Source organism: Anthonomus grandis, chromosome 11 (assembly GCF_022605725.1).
Source record: "Anthonomus grandis grandis chromosome 11, icAntGran1.3, whole genome shotgun sequence".
NCBI lineage: Eukaryota > Metazoa > Arthropoda > Insecta > Coleoptera > Curculionidae > Anthonomus > Anthonomus grandis.
This window is the reverse complement of record NC_065556.1, coordinates 33,919-42,741: the sequence shown is the minus strand read 5'-3', so window position 1 is coordinate 42,741 and position 8,823 is coordinate 33,919. Positions and strand designations below refer to the sequence as shown.

The window sequence follows — 8,823 nt, the reverse complement described above, 5'->3', positions numbered from 1 at the left end:
CTCTTAGGCAGTGCTTATTTATCCAGACAGTTTTATTTATTTAGATCTCCTCAGTCTAAAATTATTTAGAGTTAAGCATCGAAAAGATGCATAATTTAATTGGAGATGACTCTCACTTATTTATTTTGTTCATTAAAAAGTACTTTAACAACAAAGGTGAGTTTTTTCGTAGGCGTACTTGTAAGTACTGCCCATTGACAAAGTTTCATCTATTTAGGCCTCCTCAGTCAAAAGTTATTTGAGTTAAAACACCCAATTTAATAATGAATATTATTAAAGTAAATAATGCACTAATATAATTGCTTTAGATAGGAACTGGTGACAGTGGTAATACCTTGAGATTCCTTGAATGTTTCCAGAATGTTCTCAAACAATAATAGAACATAAATTAATTTGTTTTCAATTTATCGTGCTATTAGGGTCATATTAAGAAGAATACATGCGATAGTAGCGTATACTAAGTGCAATGGGAAGTTCTGAGGTACTTTTATAGAACGTCATGCCATGAGATGACCTCGATCTCACTTATGCAATTTTGCCACTAGGAGAAGGCCATAGGACGTCGTCTTCTAGTTCTCTCATCCCCATCTTCCGGTTCGGTGTTCTGGTGGCAAATGTTTAGGCTACTTTCGGTGAACATATCCGGCATCTACAATTCGCCATTTAAATCAATTTATAAAGTCTAGAAGAAAATTGGTGCTCACTGGTAATATGCTGAGTCTGCTGGATTTTTTTCTTTGGTTCAACATTTCCGGGTATAAGAAGTTGGGGTTTTCCGTCCGGCGGATGTCCAAATGGTTTCCGGTTATCGATATATCGATGGATATAGACCCGGTGGACTCTTTGAGTCACTGCTTGGAGTCACTCAGGGGGGCTGCACCAATAAAATCATCCCCTTTTAAAAAATTAAACCATATGGGTGCAAATGAAGTACATTCAAAGACATAAGAGCCCTACAAAGCGGCATGCATCAAACACTCACTGACAGAAGTGGGCACTTGCAGTTTAAGCTGAGGGGGTGTGGTACCATCAGTGAAGTTTAGGATTCCTCCCGAGGGGGGTTTCGGTTCAACTTATACTCCTGTTGTTCCTCCTCCCAGGCCCGTAGTCGTAGCTTTCGAAGGGTCTTTGCTGGTGACACTAGTGAGTTTTCCTCCTTGGTGATGCTCATGTAGTAGCAGGTGTCGCTTTTCTTTATTTTATATCTGGGTCCGGGGTTGAGGAAGATGGTGTCCTCATAAAACTCCGGAAGTTCCGAGGGATGCACACTGATCAAGGCCACCCCGTATTTTCGATGTGAGTGGAAACTCGCATAGGTGAAACTCTTGCCTTCGTACTCGCCGAAGAAACGACTCCTAGCACTATGTGGTAGATTTTATTGTCTGAGCATCTGCCGTAGAGCCGATGCCATTTTTCTTGGGATTGTTGTTCCTCAAGGATTTTTCGTGAATATTAAGCATATAATTAGTGCATAATTTAATTAGACGTGGTTGTCAATAATTTATATTTTTAATTAAAAAGTATTTTAGTTAGAAAATTAAAATTTTCTGGAGAGATGGTCTAAAGTACTGCCTGTTTATTTTGAAAGTTTTAGCCTTTTAGGTGTCATCAATAAAATGTCATTTAACATTTAAACATTGCCTTGATGCATGATTTAATTTGATTTGGCATGAGTGTCATTTATTTATTTTTTTAATTAAAAAGTATTTTAGCTAGAAAATTGCATTTTTCTGAAAAGCTGTTCTAAGGTACTGCTTATTAATTCTGAAAGCTTCAGCCTTTTAGATCTCATTAATAAAACGTTATTTAAAATTTAAACATTCCCTTGGTGCATAATTTAATTTGACATGAGTTTCATTTGTTTATTTTTTAATGCAAAAAGTACTTTAGTCGGAGAGTTGAAATTTTCTGGAGAAATGCTTCAAGGCAGCTCCTATTTCCCTTGAAAGTTTCCCCCTCTTCAGTCGAAAGTTATTTAATCATTAATAAGAAAGAAGAAACCCTTACTGTCCCCTCGACGTATGTAACAGCAACGTGACCAAAGTGGAGGCCCCGGGGCAGGTGCAATTGTTCGCCAAAAAGGCATATTTGAACTCGTCCTCGCACACCACGAACTCGGAAAACTTCATGAGCAATTTATTCTCGGGTCGGAAAATTTGCACGCGTTGGGCGACGTTTGGGGCGAAATCTTTCATTTAATTAGGAAGTTGATTTTCCTAATTAAATTAAGAAGACAAATTTCTCAAAAGATGGTTTAAGGTCTCTTTATCCTGAAAGTTTCAGCCTTTTAGTTTTCACCAATAAAAAGTTATTTAACATTTAAACATTAACTTGATGCATAATTTTATTAGACATAACTATCATTTACTTATTTTTCAAATTAAATAGTACTGTAAGTAGAAAGATTAAATTTTGTGAAAGTATGACCTAAAGTACTGCCTCTTTATCCTAAAAGTTTCAGCTTTTTAGGTCTCATCAATAAAAAGTTATTTAAAATTTAAATAATAACTTTATGCATAATTTAATTAGTTTATGTCAAAAAGTATAAAACTTTAGTTTAACTTTAGTATTATTCGATTTATCTTCGATTCGATTTTTTTTATCTAGGTCGATATATTATTTTTTTGACTCAGTATAAAAAATCGATACGGGGGAAGATACCCAAAAAATGAAAATTCCCAAACTTTGAAGCTCGATATCTCGACTCCCATTGGCTCTATCGGGATAATTTTAACGGTTTTCTCTTAGTTTCATCCGGAATTCGAATAAGACTATCAGCAAGGTCGTAGCTCTTTTAGTTGGGTTGGGTTGAGTTGGGTTCCCCCTCGAGGAGCTGCTGGACCTTGTCGACTGATGGAGGGGGCTCAAACAGCCATCCAGCCTTGCACGCACATATTGAGCGAGGCTGGATGTCTGTTTGCTAAGGACAGCTCAGACGTTCTTCTTGCATCGTTTTCTGCATGCCTTACCTCTAATTATCCATACTTATATTTTAATAATTTCCTCCGCTCTCTGGAAGTGAGCTATGGGAGATATCGGGAAAATTCCAACGGTTTTGTCTTAGTTTCGTCATTCTGAATCCAACGAGACCATCCGCAAGGTCGTAGCTCTTACGATAGCCGAGATATGGCTTTTTTGATGCCCATTTTTGGCCTCAAAAACGGACGTCGAAAACGACTTTTTCAGGATTTTCAAAGTGCTCTCATTCCCTTAGTTCTGCTCGGATCCTGTTATAACCCGGTGTTTTCGTAATCTAGGTGATCCAAATAAGACGCTGGTATACTTAGTTTGATTTCGAAAAAAATCAATTTTTGGTGAAAAATTCGATACGGGGGGGTATACCAGAAAAATGAAAAAATCCAAACTTTGAAGGTCGATATCTCGGCTTCTATGGGAGCTATCGGGAAAATTCCAAAGGTTTTGTCTTAGTTTCGTCATTCTAAATCTAACGAGACCATCCGCAAGGTCGTAGCTCTTACGATAGCCGAGATATGGCATTTTTGATGCCCATTTTTGGCCTCAAAAACGAACGTCAAAAACGACTTTTTCAGGATTTTCAAAGTGCTCTCATTCCCTTAGTTCTGCTCGGATCCTGTTATAACCCAGTGTTTTCGTAATCTAGGTGATCCAAATAAGACGCTGGTATACTTAGTTTGATTTCGACAAAAAACAATTTTTGGTGAAAAAATTTGATACGGGGGGGTATACCAGAAAAATGAAAAAATCCAAACTTTGAAGGTCGATATCTCGGCTTCTATGGCAGCTATCGGGAAAATTCCAACGGTTTTGTCTTAGTTTCGTCATTCTTAATCCAACGAGACCATCCGCAAGGTCGTAGCTCTTACAATAGCCGAGATATGGCATTTTTGATACCCATTTTTTGCCTCAAAAACGGACGTCAAAAACGACTTTTTCAGGATTTTCAAAGTGCTCTCATTCCCTTAGTTCTGCTCGGATCCTGTTATAACCCGGTGTTTTCGTAATCTAGGTGATCTAAATAAGACGCTGGTATACTTAGTTTGATTTCGACAAAAAACAATTTTTGGTGAAAAAATTTGATACGGGGGGGTATACCAGAAAAATGAAAAAATCCAAACTTTGAAGGTCGATATCTCGGCTTCTATGGGAGCTATCGGGAAAATTCCAACGGTTTTGTCTTAGTTTCGTCATTCTAAATCCAACGAGACCATCCGCAAGGTCGTAGCTCTTACGATAGCCGAGATATGGCATTTTTGATACCCATTTTTTGCCTCAAAAACGGACGTCGAAAACGACTTTTTCAGGATTTTCAAAGTGCTCTCATTCCCTTAGTTCTGCTCGGATCCTGTTATAACCCAGTGTTTTCGTAATCTAGGTGATCCAAATAAGTCGCTGGTTTATTTAGTTTGATTTCGACAAAAAACAATTTTTGGTGAAAAAATTTGATACGGGGGGGTATACCCGAAAAATGAAAAAACCCAAATTTTGAAGGTCGATATCTCGGCTTCTATGGGAGCTATCGGGAAAATTCCAACGGTTTTGTCTTAGTTTCGTCATTCTAAATCCAACGAGACCATCCGCAAGGTCGTAGCTGTTACGATAGCCGAGATATGGCATTTTTGATACCCATTTTTTGCCTCAAAAACGGACGTCGAAAACGACTTTTTCAGGATTTTCAAAGTGCTCTCATTCCCTTAGTTCTGCTCGGATCCTGTTATAACCCGGTGTTTTCGTAATCTAGGTGATCCAAATAAGACGCTGGTATACTTAGTTTGATTTCGAAAAAAATCAATTTTTGGTGAAAAATTCGATACGGGGGGGTATACCAGAAAAATGAAAAAACCCAAACTTTGAAGGTCGATATCTCGGCTTCTATGGGAGCTATCGGGAAAATTCCAACGGTTTTGTCTTAGATTCGTCATTCTAAATCCAACGAGACCATCCGCAAGGTCGTAGCTCTTACGATAGGCGAGATATGGCATTTTTGATACCTATTTTTTGCCTCAAAAACGGACGTCGAAAACGACTTTTTCAGGATTTTCAAAGTGCTCTCATTCCCTTAGTTCTGCTCGGATCCTGTTATAACCCGGTGTTTTCGTAATCTAGGTGATCCAAATAAGACGCTGGTATACTTAGTTTGATTTCGAAAAAAATCAATTTTTGGGAAAAATTCGATACGGGGGGGTATACCCGAAAAATGAAAAAACCCAAATTTTGAAGGTCGATATCTCGGCTTCTATGGGAGCTATCGGGAAAATTCCAACGGTTTTGTCTTAGTTTCATCATTCTAAATCCAACGAGACCATCCGCAAGGTCGTAGCTCTTAGGATAGCCGAGATATGGCATTTTTGATACCCATTTTTTGCCTCAAAAACGGACGTCGAAAACGACTTTTTCAGGATTTTCAAAGTGCTCTCATTCCCTTAGTTCTGCTCGGATCCTGTTATAACCCGGTGTTTTCGTAATCTAGGTGATCCAAATAAGACGCTGGTCTACTTAGTTTGATTTCGACAAAAAACAATTTTTGGTGAAAAAATTTGATACGGGGGGGTATACCAGAAAAATGAAAAAATCCAAACTTTGAAGGTCGATATCTCGGCTTCTATAGCAGCTATCGGGAAAATTCCAACGGTTTTGTCTTAGTTTCGTCATTCTAAATCCAACGAGACCATCCGCAAGGTCGTAGCTCTTACGATAGCCGAGATATGGCATTTTTGATACCCATTTTTTGCTTCAAAAACGGACGTCGAAAACGACTTTTTCAGGATTTTCAAAGTGCTCTCATTCCCTTAGTTCTGCTCGGATCCTGTTATAACCCGGTGTTTTCGTAATCTAGGTGATCCAAATAAGACGCTGGTATACTTAGTTTGATTTCGAAAAAAATCAATTTTTGGGAAAAATTCGATACGGGGGGGTATACCCGAAAAATGAAAAAACCCAAACTTTGAAGGTCGATATCTCGGCTTCTATGGGAGCTATCGGGAAAATTCCAACGGTTTTGTCTTAGTTTCGTCATTCTAAATCCAACGAGACCATCCGCAAGGTCGTAGCTCTTACGATAGCCGAGATATGGCATTTTTGATGCCCATTTTTGGCCTCAAAAACAGACTTCGAAAACGACTTTTTCAGGATTTTCAAAGTGCTCTCATTCCCTTAGTTCTGCTCGGATCCTGTTATAACCCGGTGTTTTCGTAATCTAGGTGATCCAAATAAGACGCTGGTATACTTAGTTTGATTTCGAAAAAAATCAATTTTTGGTGAAAAATTCCATAACTGGGGGTATACCCGAAAAATGAAAAAACCCAAACTTTGAAGGTCGATATCTCGGCTTCTATGGGAGCTATCGGGAAAATTCCAACGGTTTTGTCTTAGTTTCGTCATTCTAAATCCAACGAGACCATCCGCAAGGTCGTAGCTCTTACGATAGCCGAGATATGGCATTTTTGATGCCCATTTTTGGCCTCAAAAACAGACTTCGAAAACGACTTTTTCAGGATTTTCAAAGTGCTCTCATTCCCTTAGTTCTGCTCGGATCCTGTTATAACCCGGTGTTTTCGTAATCTAGGTGATCCAAATAAGACGCTGGTATACTTAGTTTGATTTCGAAAAAAATCAATTTTTGGTGAAAAATTCGATACGGGGGGGTATACCCGAAAAATGAAAAAACCCAAACTTTGAAGGTCGATATCTCGGCTTCTATGGGAGCTATCGGGAAAATTCCAACGGTTTTGTCTTAGTTTCGTCATTCTAAATCCAACGAGACCATCCGCAAGGTCGTAGCTCTTACGATAGCCGAGATATGGCATTTTTGATACCCATTTTTTGCCTCAAAAACGGACGTCGAAAACGACTTTTTCAGGATTTTCAAAGTGCTCTCATTCCCTTAGTTCTGCTCGGATCCTGTTATAACCCGGTGTTTTCGTAATCTAGGTGATCCAAATAAGACGCTGGTATACTTAGTTTGATTTCGAAAAAAATCAATTTTTGGTGAAAAATTCGATACGGGGGGGTATACCCGAAAAATGAAAAAACCCAAATTTTGAAGGTCGATATCTCGGCTTCTATGGGAGCTATCGGGAAAATTCCAACGGTTTTGTCTTAGTTTCGTCATTCTAAATCCAACGAGACCATCCGCAAGGTCGTAGCTCTTACGATAGCCGAGATATGGCATTTTTGATACCCATTTTTTGCCTCAAAAACGGACGTCGAAAACGACTTTTTCAGGATTTTCAAAGTGCTCTCATTCCCTTAGTTCTGCTCGGATCCTGTTATAACCCGGTGTTTTCGTAATCTAGGTGATCCAAATAAGACGCTGGTATACTTAGTTTGATTTCGAAAAAAATCAATTTTTGGTGAAAAATTCGATACGGGGGGGTATACCCGAAAAATGAAAAAACCCAAACTTTAAAGGTCGATATCTCGGCTTCTATGGGAGCTATCGGGAAAATTCCAACGGTTTTGTCTTAGTTTCGTCATTCTAAATCCAACGAGACCATCCGCAAGGTCGTAGCTCTTACGATAGCCGAGATATGGCATTTTTGATGCCCATTTTTGGCCTCAAAAACAGACTTCGAAAACGACTTTTTCAGGATTTTCAAAGTGCTCTCATTCCCTTAGTTCTGCTCGGATCCTGTTATAACCCGGTGTTTTCGTAATCTAGGTGATCCAAATAAGACGCTGGTATACTTAGTTTGATTTCGACAAAAAACAATTTTTGGTGAAAAAATTTGATACGGGGGGGTATACCAGAAAAATGAAAAAATCCAAACTTTGAAGGTCGATATCTCGGCTTCTATAGCAGCTATCGGGCAAATTCCAACGGTTTTGTCTTAGTTTCGTCATTCTAAATCCAACGAGACCATCCGCAAGGTCGTAGCTCTTACGATAGCCGAGATATGGCATTTTTGATACCCATTTTTTGCTTCAAAAACGGACGTCGAAAACGACTTTTTCAGGATTTTCAAAGTGCTCTCATTCCCTTAGTTCTGCTCGGATCCTGTTATAACCCGGTGTTTTCGTAATCTAGGTGATCCAAATAAGACGCTGGTATACTTAGTTTGATTTCGAAAAAAATCAATTTTTGGGAAAAATTCGATACGGGGGGGTATACCCGAAAAATGAAAAAACCCAAATTTTGAAGGTCGATATCTCGGCTTCTATGGGAGCTATCGGGAAAATTCCAACGGTTTTGTCTTAGTTTCGTCATTCTAAATCCAACGAGACCATCCGCAAGGTCGTAGCTCTTACGATAGCCGAGATATGGCATTTTTGATACCCATTTTTTGCCTCAAAAACGGACGTCGAAAACGACTTTTTCAGGATTTTCAAAGTGCTCTCATTCCCTTAGTTCTGCTCGGATCCTGTTATAACCCGGTGTTTTCGTAATCTAGGTGATCCAAATAAGACGCTGGTATACTTAGTTTGATTTCGAAAAAAATCAATTTTTGGTGAAAAATTCGATACGGGGGGGTATACCCGAAAAATGAAAAAAACCCAAACTTTGAAGGTCGATATCTCGGCTTCTATGGGAGCTATCGGGAAAATTCCAACGGTTTTGTCTTAGTTTCGTCATTCTAAATCCAACGAGACCATCCGCAAGGTCGTAGCTCTTACGATAGCCGAGATATGGCATTTTTGATACCCATTTTTTGCCTCAAAAACGGACGTCGAAAACGACTTTTTCAGGATTTTCAAAGTGCTCTCATTCCCTTAGTTCTGCTCGGATCCTGTTATAACCCGGTGTTTTCGTAATCTAGGTGATCCAAATAAGACGCTGGTATACTTAGTTTGATTTCGAAAAAAATCAATTTTTGGTGAAAAATTCCATAACTGGGGGTATACCCG

The 8,823-nt window shown here is 38.9% G+C and overlaps 1 pseudogene; it reads right to left on the bottom strand.

Annotated features, from left to right (window-relative positions):
• Positions 1 to 525: 525 nt before the first annotated feature.
• Positions 526 to 2,195, bottom strand: LOC126742431 (potassium channel subfamily T member 1-like; annotated as a pseudogene).
• Between the last annotated feature and the right edge of the window lie 6,628 nt (positions 2,196 to 8,823).